At 45.1% G+C, this 16,621-nt stretch overlaps 1 protein-coding gene and 1 non-coding gene across 3 annotated transcripts in view; one reads left to right on the top strand and one right to left on the bottom strand.

Annotated features, from left to right (window-relative positions):
- Positions 1-16,621, bottom strand: part of SETD3 (SET domain containing 3, actin histidine methyltransferase) — an 85,994-nt gene that overhangs the window by 36,744 nt on the left and 32,629 nt on the right. The gene's annotated exons all lie outside the window — the stretch shown is intronic.
- On the top strand, positions 11,811-11,917 carry LOC117071648. The gene has a single exon (XR_004432415.1). It is a non-coding gene; the product is annotated as a U6 spliceosomal RNA (small nuclear RNA).

Below are 16,621 nucleotides of genomic sequence, written 5' to 3'. Positions count from 1 at the left end.
TTCTCTTGCCTCAGCCTCCCGGGTAGCTAGGACTACAGGTGCCCGCCACTATGCCCGGCTAATTTTTTGTATTTTTAGTAGAGACGGGGTTTCACCGTGTTAGCCAGGATGGTCTCGATCTCCTGACCTTGTGATCCACCCGCCTCAGCCTCCCAAAGTGCTGGGATTACAGGTGTGAGCCACCGCGACGGCCACAGCATTGTTTCTATAGATATTCGATCAACTAAAAGTATCCCTTACGGGAAATGAAGGGATGGGCCGAATTAAAGGACCAGGTTGGGCTAGTTAACTGCAGTAGGAGCATGTCCTTAAGGCACAGATCGATCATGCTATGGTTTGTGGCTTAAGAATGCCTTTAAGCGGTTTTCTGCCCTGGGCGTGCCAGGTATACCTTGCCCTCATTCCTGTAAACCCACAACCTTCCAGTTTGGGCGTCAGGGCCATTATGAACATGTTACAGTGCTGCAGAGATTTTGTTTATGGCCAATTTTGGGGCCAGTTTATGGCCAGATTTTGGGGGCCTGTTCCAACAGTCACAGATGTGGAATGACCAAGATTTCTCTTAAATTCTTCTCATCACATCTACAAGGATTAAGAAGAGATGGATGCAAACCTAACAGTGACACACAAAGCAACAATGCTTCCAGTAGCAAACACACAAGAACGGTCTCACCATCTCATGCTGAGAGGCTCCCAGCTTCAACCTGCTGACACTCTAGGCCAGACAGTTCTTAACTGTGGGGCTGTCCTGTGTCTTGCAGGGTGTTTATAGCACCCCAGGCCCAGGTGTGACAGCCAAAATGTCTCTATTCCCCCAAGGGATCAGTCATTCTTGGTGGAGAACCGGTGGGCTAAACAGGGAGTCCTTATAAAGGACACAAAAAGCACCATCTTTAAACAATAAAACGGATAAATTAGACTTTGTTAAAATTAAGAACTTCCATTCATCAAATAATATCATTAAGAAATTAAGAACTTCCATTCATCAAATAATATCATTAAGAAAGTGACTACGCAAACCACAAACTAGAAGATAATCACAAGATGTATATCTTGTAAAGGACACGTGTCCAGAAGAAAAAGCCAAGTTAAAGACAGGCAATGGCAGGGAGGGGAGATGAGATGGGCAGTTAATGCTTAACAGTCACCGAGTTTCTGTTTGGGGTGATGAAAAATTTTCTATGGTGGTGATGGTTACACAACATTGTGAAGGCAATAAATGACACTAAATAGTACACTTAAAATGGTTAAAATGGCAAATTTCATGTTATGTACAATTTTATAAATAATATACATCCCCAAAATACACACTGGATTTCAAAAACTTATAACAAATAGTGTAAAAATATACTAATAATTTTTATATTAATTACATGTTTAATGGATATTTCAGATATCCTGAGTTAGAATATATATATTTTTAAAAATTCTTTTTTTTTTTTTTGAGATGGAGTCTCGCTCTGTTGCCCAGGCTGGAGCGCAGTGGCGCGATCTCGGCTCACTGCAACCTCTGCCTCCCGGGTTTAAGTGATCCTGCTGCCTCGGCCTTCCAAGTAGCTGAGACTACAGGCACGTGCCACCACACCCAGCTAATTTTTTGTATTTTTAGTAGAGACAGGGTTTTACCGCGTTAGCTAGTATGGTCTGGATCTCCTGATCTCATGACCGGCCCGCCTCAGCCTCTGAAAGTGCCAGGATTACAGGTGTGAGCCACCGCACCCGGCACTGACAGGGAAAGGACAGTGGGGAGTTTCCTAGGTAGCTAGAAATGTTCCATGTCTTCATCTTGGTTGTGCTACTTGAGTATAAAAACTAACATGGCTGGCTGCCGTGGCTCACGCCTGTAATCCCAGCACTTTGGGAGGCGAGCGGATCATCAGAGACGGAGAGTTCGAGACCAGCCTGACCAACACGGAGAAACCTAGTCTCCACTAAAAATACAAAATTAGCTGGGCATGGTGGCGCATGCCTGTAATCCCAGCTACTCAGGAGGCTGAGGCAGAAGAATTGCTTGAACCCGGGAGGGAGAGGTTGCAGTGAGCTGAGATCACGCCACTGCACTCCAGCCTGGGCAACAAGAGAAAAACTCCTTCTCAAAAAATAAAAAAAATAAAAACCCTATATTTAATACACATGTACTTCCTTACGTACAAGTTAAATCTCAATTTTTAAAAATTAAAAGTTGGCAGAAAATGCCCCAAACTGGCTCATCTTTGCTACAGGAAGTTACTAACTGGCCCCAGCCTTTTAAAAAAATTATATTTTTCTTCTATTAATACTGGCTATTTTAAAGAACTAACAAAGTAGTCAAAGGCCTATTCGTTATTATTCGTTATACCATTTACCACCAGGTGCATATTTTTACCCTTTTCTATTATTTATCATGTATATTGTCTGGATAGACTATGAATAAACCTTATGTTAAGAGTTTATAATGTTCAATATTTGGAAGCTATCGTTAATTGTCTTTAAAGCATAGCTACTTTTTTTATGTAGTAAACTCATAAATCATTTGACTCTTTCTTGCCTCTCAAGTTTTCTTAGCAATTTCTGCCTAGAATTTTGATAGTTAATCCTTTGCCGACTGGTGACATCCTTTGTTGTGATCAGCTGTTATTCAAGTGTTTTATTGACATTTAGCTTCTCCCCATGTGTCTTACTTCCTGATAGCTTGTGAACTAGGGATTCAAGAGAATGGAGCTGAAGCGGGTGCCTTTAACACCCACAAGTCCCTGAATGTAAGTTACTCAACAGTTCACTGAACTGGCAAGGACTATCCCAGGCCATCAACGTCTTTCACACCGAGTCCAAGAAACCCCTCTTCAGCACCCCTAAAGGGTCATGACAGGAAGCTCCATTTGTAAAACATGCACTTGTAAAAATCCTCTGTATCTAGAAATATCTTTCCTTCCATTTTACACCTGGCTTCACACTCCTGTAGGAGAAACAAGGCAGGTTTTCCCCTCTACCCCCCTTTTTTTTTTTAGTAAGTATGGAAACTGAGGCTCAGATTGCTTGAGGGACTTGGCTATGGTCACAAAGTGAATAACCGACAAAGAAAGAAGATGACTCCAGGGTTCCAATGTCTGGTCATCTGTCTTCCCACCTGTATTAGTCCATTCTCACACTGCAATAAAGAACTGCCCAGATGGGGTCATTTATAAAGGTGAGAGGTTTCACTCACAGTTCAGCATGGCTGAGGAGGCCTCAGGAAATTCACAATCATGGCACAAGAGGAAGAGGAAGCAAGGCACCTTCTTCACAAGGCAGCAGGAAGAAGTGCCAAACAAAGGGAGAAGAGCCCCTTATAAAACCATCAGCTCTCGTAAGAACTCACTCTCACAAGAACAACATGGGGAAGCCACCCCACCATTCACTGGCCTCCACGTGATCTCTCCTTGACACGTGGTGATCACAGGAATGACGGAGATGACGATTCCAGATGAGATCGGTGGAAACACAAAGCCTAACCAGATCACCGCCGCACTTCTGCCTTCCAAATGACTCCCGGGAAAGTTCATCGAACAGCTTGTGTCAAATCGTTTTCTAAATCAAGACGGGCCTGGTCTACACAGGAGCTTTCCTTCTCAGTTTTCCATCATCCAGAAACAGGTCTTCTGCATTCCTGACAGAAGTGTTAGGCAGGACAGGGTCAGGGACAGAGTCTGGATATGGCCACCAGCACCTCACTGCAGCCTGACACCATCCACCAGTACTCCCCAGACATGCTCAGACAGCATTCTCTATTACAGCACGGGGATAAGTGTGACATGAAATTGAGCGGCCCCCCTTAAATTCAAAAGAATAAAAGTAAGTGAGTTTGACTTCGAATGGCCTTTTCTTAATGCAAATCTGCTTCGGTCCACTGTCGTATTCTCAGGGTGCTTTTCATTCCTCTCGGCAGCCTCTCCAGGAAGGAAGACGTACCCACACACCAGAAAGAAAAGTGTGCTGAAAAGTGTTGACCTTGCAAACAACACAGTCATTACTACTCATGGCCCCATACAGTTGTACTTTTTATCCAGTAAGTGTTCCCTGGGTTCTTACTATGTGCCAGCACTGGTTTAAGTCCTTCCATTTTAGCAAGATTCCTGAGCACCTCCCTCCACTGCTTAAAACATCTCTACAGCTTGTGCTGAAAAGTAAATCTGTAGGAGATGACCAGAAGGTCTCAATAAATGTTTATGGAATGAATGACCAGCTCCCATGGTTACAAGATGAAGTCAGCACAGTACACTGGATAGAGAAGATAGTTCAGTTAGATACCAGATTAAGTTCAGGGATTATCACCAACTAGGTATGAACTGACGTCCTGAAACAGACAGGCCAGCAAATAGGCCTCAATTTCCTCACTGTCAAATGAGAACAGAAGCACCCAGACCTCGAAGGCCTGCAGAGGATTCAGTGGAACTGCGTTAATGCGGATCTTGGCACTGAGTAAAGTGCTACCTCGAGAGTTCTGTTCCCTCCCTTCCAGCATGTCTACCTTGCCACCTCTCTGTGCACACCACACTCCAGTCCCACTGTGCGGCCACGCTGTGCCCTTTACCCTCCACTGGGCAAACTCCTACATCCTATTCAGGGGTCAGCGACCAGTCCCACCTCTGCGAAGTCTTCCCGACTCCCACTCTTTCTGCTGTTTTCCGTGCCTCTGGACTACTCCCCCAACCCCTCAATGCGATTACATTATGTACTGCATTTGGTTTTCCACTAGACTGAATGCTCCTTGCAAACGGAAACCACACCAGCGCCTCTCTGCAATCCCAGCACCTAACGATGTTCTTGGCACGTCAGTGGTGCTTGATAACAGGTAACTGCCAAAAAAGAAAAGGCACTAGATCAGTGAGACTTGTGTGTGACTGTGTGATACGATGTGCGTGCCTGTATGTGTATATGTGTGTGTGTGTGACACAGAGAAAGACTGACTCGTCTCAATAAATCTCTTTCAATTTTGGAATTACTATATTCCAAAAGCCTCAAAGTAACTTGGCTCAACACTTCAGTAACTCAAAGAAACTCCATTTCACATCTACATTAACTGAAATTCTGCCTTTGTCACTACATACCTACATTCACTTGATGCAGTGTCTGCATTTAGATGCCATTTAACTGGACACTAGCAGTCCCGCAGGTCAGTCTACTTGCCCATTACTGAGAAGTCAACCTCCTTCTGGTTCCAGAAACCACAGCCACTAATTCACTTTAAAGACCACACGAGAACAAGGACTTCAAAGCCGATGCTAGCATTTCTGTTGTAAACTCTATCAAATAAAAACTGGCTTATTAATTTTAAATGACTTCAGAGCATTTAAGGAAAAAAACACGAGACTGACACAAAGGTTCTGAAACTCATTAGAGCTGGTCTTGAAATCACTGATATATTTAAATTGAAATCTGCTCTTTCTGACAGCTTTTCGTTCAGACATGCTACTATGTGTGCGTCACTACGGTTAAGGTTGGGTGAGCACTTCCATTAAAACCTTCACTTTTACAAGCTTATAATTCAACAATAAAAATTTGCTCCAGGCTTGACTTTTGCATACAAAAGGTTTCAAATATATATTCCAAAGAATAAAATAAACCTGTCTGAACCGAAAGCTCAGATGCGAAGCATAGTAGATTACCTGTGGTGTGTCTCCGGTTTAGACAAGTGAGAATAAGGTAGGAATTTAGCATTGAAGATTTCTTTTCTAGACCATAAAGCTTCTAAACAGAGAAAGGTTAGTAATGTCATGTTATGAGCAAGGTAAACGTAAAACCAATTTATTCCAGAATCCTCAAGATCATCCTTATCTCCCACACTCTTCACATCCCGTTTGTCACCAGATCCTGTCAATTCTACCTGTAGGTACTTCTCGGATTCACCAGGCTAAGTGGTCTTATGGCCTCCAAACCGTCCACCTCGCTGCTGCTGGGGTTGTCATTGAGCAAGCAACCAAACCAGTGCCAGTTTGACCATGTGTCCCCTGCAGGATAAGATCCCAACTACCAGGCAAGGCTTGCTGGAGGCTCTTCAGGTCCTAGTCCTCTCCCTCTCACCATGAGCAGGCCTTTCTGTTTCATCTTCTTGCCTTTTATATCCAATACAGGGACTTTGCTTTCCAACATCATAGGAAAGTGCTCACACCAGCTTCAGGTTAATTACATTAGAAGAATGACTGTATTTAAAACACACATTTATATTCATTATAGCTCAGCTACATTTGCAAGTCTGTCAGAGAGGGTAGACTGTAAATATGGAAACTGAGGCTCAGGGCACCCGAGAGGCTTCAGCAGGTGTCACACGAAGAGAACTGCTAAAGCAGCAGCCACTTCACCCCAACTCTGGCCGGAGCCACAGGCGCTACAGGCATCGCTGGGAGATTCAAGCGTCAGACTCATGGGAGCAGCTCCTGCTAGAAATCCACAACAGGCTTCTCAGCTCCAGGGCTGTGCCCTCTGAGAGGCAAAGGCTGCTCTTCTCAAGCTCTTCCACACGACCTTCTCACCCCCAACTCCAGACTTCTGCTGACCTATTTCCCCTAACCAGACAACTTTGCCTTTCAAGCCCCACTCAGGTATCCCCTGACAGCCCCAAGCTTCACAGAGATCAGACAGCAGAGCACTGCCTCAGTTTACCATTTTTGCTTGTCAACATTTCCTGTTTGTTTTCCTTCTATTTCCAACGATAAACTTCTAGAAGGCAAGGACCTCATGTTGATTTTATATCTCCTTATAGCACCTACGACTGAACCACAGGAGAAGCGTTCAGCAAAACTCATTACATATATATTCTGAAATATATATATATAAAAAAATATAAAACACATTTATGTATTAAAATATAAACATATTTTTGTATTTTTATATAAATATATACATATATAAATGTGTACGTATATATAAGTATATATAAATATATATACTTACGTATTTATATTTTTATACATATAATATTTATATGTATAAATATTATTTTTTGAGACAGGGTCTGGCTTTGTCACCCAGGCTAGAGTATGGTGGCACAATCTTGGCTCACTGCAACCATCACCTACTGGGCTCAAACCATCCTCTCACCTCAGTCTCCTAAGTAGCTCTATAGGCACACATCACCATGTTCAGGCAATCTTTTTGTATTTTTTTTAGAGACAGGGTTTTGCCATGTTGGGGTTTCACCATGTTATCCAGGCTAGTCTGAACTCCTGGGCTAAAGTGATCCCCCAACCCTGACCTCCCGAAGTGCTAGGATTACAGGCGTGAACCACCAAGCCCAACAGAAAACATTTTCAGTAAGTAGTAATTTGACTTCTTTCTTTTAAAAGAATATGAATGTTATTATTTTTTCCTGAAACTGAATGTAAATAAAAATAAACAGTTTCCATGCTATGTTTTCTATTACTAATTTTTAGAACTCACTTTTTCTTTTAAACTGAAAGAATAAATTCGATTTGCAAAATGACAAAATTACTCAAATCATTAACATGTAACCAAGCTCAGGGACTAAGCAACACAGGGGGCCTAAAAGTAGCAGCTCTGGCCAGGCGTGGTGGCTCATGCCTGTAATCCCAGCACTTTGGGAGGCTGAGGCAGGTGGATCACGAGGTCAGGAGATTGAGACCATCCTGGCTAACATGGTGACACCCCATCTCTACTAAAAATACAAAAAATTAGCCGGGCGTGGTGGTGGGTGCCTTGTAGTCCTAGCTACTAGAAAGGCTGAGGCAGGAGAATCGCTTGAATCTAAGAGGCAAAGGTTGCAGTGAGCCGAGATTGCACCACTGCACTCAAGCCTGGGCGACAGAGTGAGACTCTGTCTCAAAAAAAGAAAAAAAAAAGTAGCAGCTTTCCAAAAACATAATTCAGGCTCAAGCTGTTGATAATCACATTTCACTACAGGTAAGAAGTAGAAATACCCAGTAATTTCCAGTAGAGCCAGTAGGGGAGAGGGTCAGGAGCAATATACACAGACTCCAGTGTCTACACAATGCATAGGGGAGGGCAATTCACTGGAACAGCTCAGAGAGTGAATCTAAGTCTTGCTGCGGTCAGAGAGCCCTGGCTGGAGGACTCAGGGGTGGAATGTGGCAATGGGAGCTTGTGCGTTTAAAAACAGAGCCAGTAAGAAAGTGCAGAAAGACGGCACAGGGTGTACCTGAAGAGAGCTCTCGGAATGTGGGGGGAAGAGGCCTTGTAAGGAACACTGGGTGAGAAAGAAAAGAACAAACGGGGCTTTGACAGTGTTGTGGGAGTATATTTCACATCACCCCATCTTTTGGAGAATACAGAAAGCACTTAAAAAAAAGAGAGAGAGAAAAATACAATAGCCCAAGAAAACATAAACGAGTTATCTGGAGAGCTGCTCAATTAAATCTAATAAAAGCTGAGGATCTGATAAATTCCTCCCTCACCATGAATTTCACCTCTCGCAAGGCAGAGAAAGAAAGGACGGGAACACTGATGCTCAGGGCCAATGAGGCCTGTGAGCAGAGCAACAGTATGCTGTCACACCCTCAGCAATCCTCACTTAAGCTACCGCTCTGAGGTCCTCTCAGATTTAGCATTCATCCCAGTAGGGGTAAACCCATCACAGAGGGACAAAAGTGTCCGACGGGGACCTTTGTACAAACTGGGAAAAGATGTCTGTCTGTGAGGCCCCAGCCCAGTGGGGACCCAGCGCAGGGTGTGGCGGATGGGCTGGACCTCACTCCTTTTGTATCTCCTTATAGCACTTACCACTGAATCACAGGACCTAATCAGGTGCTTCTGTGTGCAGAGGGCTCACTGCCCTCAGAGAGCCTGGCCACACGTGACTTACACATGGAGGACAAGGCAATCGGTTCCCCATTCAACCAGCCCTGCTTGAGCCCTCCTGTATGACAGGCACTAGGCTAGGCAGCAGTGCCACGGTGGGGCCAGCAGAGAAAGGCCCGCTCATAAAGCTCAAACTCCAGGGAAGGGACAGATGACAAACACAAAAGCAGTCACAGGCAGTCACATATCTGCAAGGGGACAAAACAGCACGCTAGCACAGGCGTCAAGGGGTCTTCACAGTCAGAAGACACTCTATGCCGAAGCTAGAAGAATCCAGGGAAGCCTGCAGCAGGCAGGAAGGGGGTCCACAGCGAAGTCCTGATGAGGAGAGGCTGGCGAGTCCTGGGCCCTGATCACCGCCAGAGGGAGCGGACTGCAGGGAGGGAGGAAGCGGCCCCTGATGAGGCCGCAGCAGAGGCAGGGCCATCGGGGCAGCCCAGCCCTCTAAGCTTGCTCTCAGTGTAAGGAAAAGTCAGTGGGGAAACCTGGACTACTATTTATATTCCGAAAAGAGCCCCTAGGTGGAGCCACACTGAGGAGGTCCAGAGCACAGGGACCCTTTGGAAGAAAGAAGAGGGACCAGGACTGGGTGACGGAGTCGTGGCTAAGGAAAACGAACCTAAAGTGAGAGAAATCATGGTAAGAAAGCCCCCAGGCATTTTAAACAGTCCCAATCTCTCCAGACCACGACTCATGACCTCTGGTGCGCAGACACCCACAGCATGAGTTCTGACTAGGAAGCAGCCGTGGAGGACGCAGCACGCTGGCTGAGCACACCAGCTCTGCATCAGATCTCAATCAGCCCCAGCCCAGCCACTTCCTGGCTGTGAAGCTTCAGGCAGCCTCAGTTCCTCAGTAAAATAACAGTAATCATACCTTCGCATGGTGTTATTAAAAGAATGAAATGACATATACACAGTTTCTGGCTGAGTTTTATCAAATGCTGCTGTTTTGGCGACTGAGTGCTTTATCCATCCAACAGACAATTACAAAGCACCATCTCTGTGTTAGGCACATTCCAGATGAGAATGAAGCAAAGTCCTTGTCCTCAGTGGGTTTACATTCAAGTTGGGAAGACAGACAAATGAAGGAATATACAGGTGACCCTTGAACCACATGGGTATGTACTGAATGAGTCCACTTATACATAGATTTTCTTCCAGATCTGCCACTCCTGAGACAGCAAGACCGACCCCTTCTCCTCCTCAATCTGACAATGACAAAGATGAAGACTTTGATGATAACCCACTCCCACTAATGAACAGGAAATATATTTTCTCTCCCTTATGATTTTCTTAATACTGTTTTCTTTTCTCCAGCTTACTTTATTGTAAGAATACACTATGTAATACATTTAGCAGACAACATATGTGTTAATCAACCGTTTGCGTTATCGGTAAGGCCTCTGGTCAACAGTAGTTACTAGTAGTTAAGTTTCTGGGGAGTTAGAAGTTACATGGATTTCGACTGCATGGGGTGGGGGAATGTCTGCCAACCAGCCTGTGTGGGAGTAAAGAAGGTAGTGTCTGTGACAGGCCCAGCACTCAGGGACTGAGTCCTGCACCGATGCAGGAGCTGTGTACTCAGCAGGTAAGAGGGGAGCGAACACCCAGGTGCATCTCTAAGACACTGAAACAGCGGCCCAAAGAACGCCCACCAACCACACACCCTGACGCGGACAGGGGCTCTGATGCTGTGGCATAGACCCCAATTGCCTTGGCCAAGCTGCCCCTTTGAGCTTCACTTTCTTATCTTCTGACAGGGAGAGTTACAGACGTATATTACAAGGTTATTATGAGAGCGAGCTGTGAAGCTGGACGTGAACACATTTTATAAGGCTCTAAGAAAATGTGGGTTTTTATATCATGAACATTTTCTCCAAATGCCACTTTTCCCATTTAAAAACAAAAATAAAACATCCTCCTCAAATTTCTCCATGAAAGCAATCTTCCTTCTCTGAACTCCTATAATTTTTTTTTTTTCTTTTGAGACAGAGTGTCACTCTGTTGCCCAGGCTGGAGTGCAGTGGCGCAATCTCAACTCAAACCTCCACCTCCAGGGTTCAAGCAATTCTCCTTCCTCAGCCTCCTGAGTAGCTGGGATTATAGGTGCATGCCACCATGCCTGGGTGATTTTTGTATTTTTAGGAGAGATGGAGTTTCACCATGTTGGCCAGGCTGGTCTCGAACTCTTGACCTCAAGTGATCCGCCCACCTCGGCTCCCCAAAGTACTGGGATTACAGGCATGAGCCACTGTGCCTGGCCCCATGATTTTGTTTTTAATCTGTGTCCTGACCTCACTTTTTACTGAATTATATATGATTAGAATGTAAGCTTTGGAAGACAGGATTTATTCTGATTAATTTTATAAACCTGTAATTCCAAGCAGGTGCCTGACAGAGGTTACGAATGCTTCACTGGTGAGTAAAAAGAACTCTCATGCTGCAGAAGATGAGATTGACTTTCTTGCTCTAAAAACAGAAACAAAACTGTAAGATGAAGGTTACAGGGAGGCCTATTTTGCCTCAGTGTAAGGAATGGCTTTCTAACTACAGACTTCTTGCACTGGAAAGGGCTGCCTTGCAAAATCAGATCTCGAGTGGGGCCATGACTCCTGGAAGGAGGCTGGGCCTATGCTGCTGAGTACACAGCTCCTGCATCGGTGCAGCACTCAGTCCCTGAGTGCTGGGCCTGTCACAGACACTACCTTCTTTACTCCCACGCAGGCTGGTTGGCAGACATTCACAGACCTTTTCTACAGGGAACCTAAGATACCAATTTAACCTGGTCAGGCTGAGCTAGTGGGTCACAAGCTTGAAATCTGAGGTCCTGTTCTTCTGGGGTCCACTGCATCCCACAAAAAAATCAGTGGAAAAGGCAAAGCTGGCAGGTTGGGTGAAGAACAGACAGGGCAGTCAGGGGATCTGCCATTCACAAGGCTATTTCAGAACTAGTAGATTACAAAGGCACTTTTATTGGATAATCTGCCCAGCACAAACTTACAGCTAAAACGAATTTCCGTGCTCACTTAGGCAGCACATATACTAAAATTGGAATAATACTGGGAAGATGAGCATGGCACCTGTGCAAGGATGACACATATACTAGTCAAGAGTTCCATATCTTTGTCCTATGGCACTGTAGGATGGCCACAGTTAACAATAACACATTTTACAGTTTCAGATAGCAAGGAGGATATTGAACATTTCCAACACAAAGAAATGAAAAACGTTTGAGATGATGGATATGCTAATTATCCGTCTGATCTGATCTTATACATTATATGTATGAAAACATCACCAATGGGCCAGGTGCAATAGTTCACACCTGTAACCCCTGCACATTGGGAGGCTGAGGCAGGCGGATCGCTTCAGCTCATGAATTTGAGACCAGCCTGAGCAACACGGTGAAAATTCATCTCTACAAAAAAAATAAAAAATTAGCTGGACGTGGTGGTGCACACTGAGGTGGGAAGATGGCTTGAGCCTGGAAGGTGGAGGTTGCAGTGTGCTGAGATTGAGCCTGGGTAATAGTGCTAGACTTTGTCTCAAGAAAAAAAAAAAAAATCTTGATTACGTCATGAATATGTACAATTATCATTTGTCAATTAAAGAAAATGTTTTTAACCATATTGAAAAAAATGTATTTTTAAAAAGGCCATGATGGTAAAAGATACAGTCCACCTGGAGTGGACTGTAAGCCCATAAGGACTCAAATGAAGCAAACAATATTCAAAAACTGTTCAGGCCATATCAATTCCAGGTAGAGGTAACATGCGATGCAAATGCAGAAAGTTATCTAATCCTCCTTGGCAAATATGCCAAATGAATAGCAGCAGCCAAGCCTCACCAATACTCAGGCTCTCAAATCTGAAGAAATCAAGAAGACTGGACCTGAATTTGGTCTAATCAATGGCACCTTATAAACGAATGGCAACAGAATATGCTATGCCCTCACTCTCTGTCTACAAAGACCATCAGCAACAGCGTTTCTGTTAAGACAATCATTTCACCAACTCACTATCAATTCACTCAAGTTCAACAAAAGCTAAGCCACTCTACTATCCACTTGACGTTAAAACGCAGCAGGGGTGAAAAGTCACAACTGTGCTTCCACACTGGGTTGCTGAGAGGTCCCAGACTCAAAGTTATATATTAATAATAACTGGTGTCCTGGAGGTTCCTCTATCCCCTTCCTCCTTTTTGTGCTTTTCTCACCTCCGTTTTCTTCCTTGAGAGTAGATTATAGCTACAAAGGGTGGCCACGGGATGGCTGCAGTCTAAACCATTTAGAGCAGAAGAAATTACAAAAACAGCACAGTTCTTCAGGGACACCAGAGTGTGGGTACACCAATATCAACGAATGTGAGTGATTATAAATGTGTGTAATGTGGAAGTGTTCTCATAAGGGTACTCAGGGTAACCTCAGAAACATTAGCAGGTTCCCTCTTCTATCATACAGATGAAAAACAAAACAAAGGCCGGGCGCGGTGGCTCAAGCCTGTAATCCCAGCACTTTGGGAGGCCGAGACGGGCGGATCACAAGGTCAGGAGATCGAGACCATCCTGGCTAATACGGTGAAACCCCGTCTCTACTAAAAAATACAAAAAAAAAAAAAAACTAGCCGGGCGACGAGGCGGGCGCCTGTAGTCCCAGCTACTCGGGAGGCTGAGACAGGAGAATGGCGTGAACCCGGGAGGCGGAGCTTGCAGTGAGCTGAGAGCTGGCCACTGTGCTCCAGCCTGGGCGGCAGAGCCAGACTCCGTCTCAAAAAAAAAAAAAAGAAAAAAAGAAAAACAAAACAAAAACAAGGTCTAAAAATCCTGTCCCAGAGGATAGAGAATCTACTCAGGGGAAGATCTTAGATTTTCTTTTGTTTTAAAGCAGGTTTCAAAAAGGAATTTTTTGAAATTTCTTTTGTTTTTAAACTTCTAGGGATTTTCACAAAGCTGTTATTGATCAGACTTGTAGTGAAGACCCAGTACAAGCAAAGTTGGGACTGGAGTTGGGGAGAGAAGGAATCACAGAACGGCACAGACCAGTGGAGACAGAGGAGACGGAGGAAAAACTGTGTCTAGGGTCAGACAGGTCTGAGCTTCCGCCTTGTCTGGGCTTATCAGTGGCTCTGGAGAGCTTTCCTGTTCCTACACCTGCTTCCTCGCTAATAAAATGGGGACAATGCCCAGCTCTGGAGGGATGGTGAGGGTAATGGGAGCCTCTATCAGGGCCCTCAGCCCTGATAGAGGTGCATTTGGAGGTGCAAACGAACACCGTCTTAGGAGTGTGCCCTGTATTTCTGGCCTCTATTCTGACTTCTTGGTATACAAATTAAACTATCAATGACAGCCTAGACCTGGTATTGGCGGTTTCTTCTAATTTGGTTAATTCTGTCTCAGATTATTCTAGGAAGGTACAATTCCAGACAACTCCTTATGTAAGAACAGAAAGTAAGAAAAGTCTTACAGTGCTCAGCCCATAGCGGGCACTGCCTAACCCTCCTTGGTTAGGATGCCAGCCCCAAGTTACATCACTTGGGACTCCATGGTAACTGTTTGCCCTTTAAGTCTTTTTACATGTCCCTACAGGTGCCTCTACTCCCATGCAAACACCTGCGTCACAGTTAAGGTGGGAGGCTGGAGACAACGTGCATCACTGTGCTGGACGTCACCTCCCAAACTGATTGACAAAAGCAACAGTTTTCCTAAAGGGGCCAAGGCCGGCAGTCAGGTAAAGAGAGGAAGAAGAGGAGGAAGGCCATGGTTTACCAGGAGGGCTTCCAGTGAGAAGGGTCAGTGAGGAAGACAGAGCAGAAGCGGTGCCAGTCCCCAGAGCAGGATGGAGATGCTGGGGTCTGACCTGGGAACTCACACCCGCCTCAGGTGGACACATCAGTGTACTCTAGGGGCACCCTGCCCCAGGTTCCAAGGCAGGGACACACACCACCGAGAAGACCCCAGGCAGAACCCCAAGGACAGAGAAAAAGCATTTCATTTCTTTCTCTTTTTTTTTTTTTGAGACAGTCTCACTCTGTCGCCTAGGCTGGAGTGCAGTGGTGCAATCTTGGCTCACTGCAACCTCTGCCTCCCGTGTTCAAGCAATTCATATGTCTCAGCCTCCCAAATAGCTGGGACTACAGGTGCATGCCACCACGCCCAGCTAATTTGGTATTTTTTAGTAGAGACGGGGTTTCACCATGCTGGCCAGGCTGGTCTCAAACTCCCGACCTCAGGTGATCCACCCACCTCAGCCTCCCAAAGTGCCTGGATTACAGGCATGAGCCACCGTGCCCAGCCCATTTCATTTCTTCAGTCCCCCAAAAGCCACTGGAACTAAAGCTGGACAAAACAGAAAAAATGAAGAACACTAAACTCACAGAAGGTGAAGTCTCCATGTGATCTATAACATTTACAAAACAAGAACATAGTTAAAAGCAAAGATTTTTTGAATGACATAGCTACAGTTTTCATTTATGGAAATGATGAAAACGAGATACATGTTTAGAATGAGTAATTTACAAAATTGGAAGCGTTAAATAGCACACAATGAAGGCAGTGCTTACACACTGAACACAAATTAATCTCAAGGTCAGCTATCAGGAACAGGCAAGGTCACAGGTCAGGGAATTTCACCAAGACAGCCAGTGGCTCTACCAAACTTTATAAAGGCACCAGCAACTCTCCAGAGAACAGGCAAGCCTGGACTGACGTCCTAAGTCCTAGTTTTTTCAGTCTTTGTATCATTAAATAAGTTGAATCGGTAAAAATAACAATAAGAGAAAAAATAGAGCACAACCAGCTTCCTCATAGCTTGGGGGAAAAAAAGCAAATAGGCTTATTAGTTCCTCCAAGAATGAGTATCTTTCAATCCCAACACAGAGTAAAACGAAAGAGCTGGAGCGATCTCCTTTAGGAAGCTGGAAGAGACTGCCAGCAAGCTCACAGGCTGGACTGACAGGCCCGGAGTCCTCGGCCAGCAGGGCCATGCCCAGCTTTCTGTGAAACACTAGTGCAAGAGAGGCGATTTTAAACAAGAGTGCTCTGCCCTTAAAATTAGACTATTTCTTTATCCCAAAATTAAGACCACGTACGACCTTAAAGACTAAGACAGTGGTTTGGTGAGCCCCTGTGGCTAGGAGCACAGGCTTTGGGTCTAACAGACCTGCTCGGAGTCCAGTTCCAGGGTGCAGGTACCACAAGCCTCTTGCAGGCTGCTCAACTTCTCCCATTCTCCATTTGAGAAATGAGGACTCAAACTCCCTCACCCGGTAACGGTAAGGATCAAAGCCTGAGAAGAGAGCCAACGCTGCACCAGGGAGAGTCATTCTTACTGAATCCACTGTACTCATTGCAGTGGCGGTAGCAGAAGCGTCGTCTGCAGCTCTTAGCACAGCTTCAGCCCCCTTCTCACGCAGTGTCTTCCATCTATAGCCACAGGTTTCCTACGACGTGGAAAAGAGCCACTCCGACAGAACAGTTCCAGGAGCACACTGTGAAGAACGCTACCTACCCCTTGGAAAAGTTCTCTAGCCAATCCAGATGAACCACCTGAAAACAGACATCATTCTTTCCCTTCTATGCCCCAAAATATCTACCCAGTTCCCATGACCACAGAATGCAAGGATTAAAGCTAGATTTACAGCTCATCAACCCCAACACCTCCAGCCTATGAAACTGGCTGCCTCGCGCCCTCACCATCATCTTTGACTCTATTCCGCCCCTCCTCAATTTGTAGCTCATACCCCTCAGTTAGCAGATGCAATGTTATCATGAAGTTGGCTGAGAACAAAAAATGTCACATATGGAACACGATTGCTTCTAGGGCAACATTTAAG

This window comes from Trachypithecus francoisi, unplaced genomic scaffold, assembly GCF_009764315.1.
Source record: "Trachypithecus francoisi isolate TF-2019V2 unplaced genomic scaffold, Tfra_2.0 Lachesis_group3, whole genome shotgun sequence".
In the NCBI taxonomy this organism is placed as follows: domain Eukaryota; kingdom Metazoa; phylum Chordata; class Mammalia; order Primates; family Cercopithecidae; genus Trachypithecus; species Trachypithecus francoisi.
Note: the sequence above shows the minus strand (reverse complement) of the source record. Positions and strands in the feature narration are given on the sequence as shown.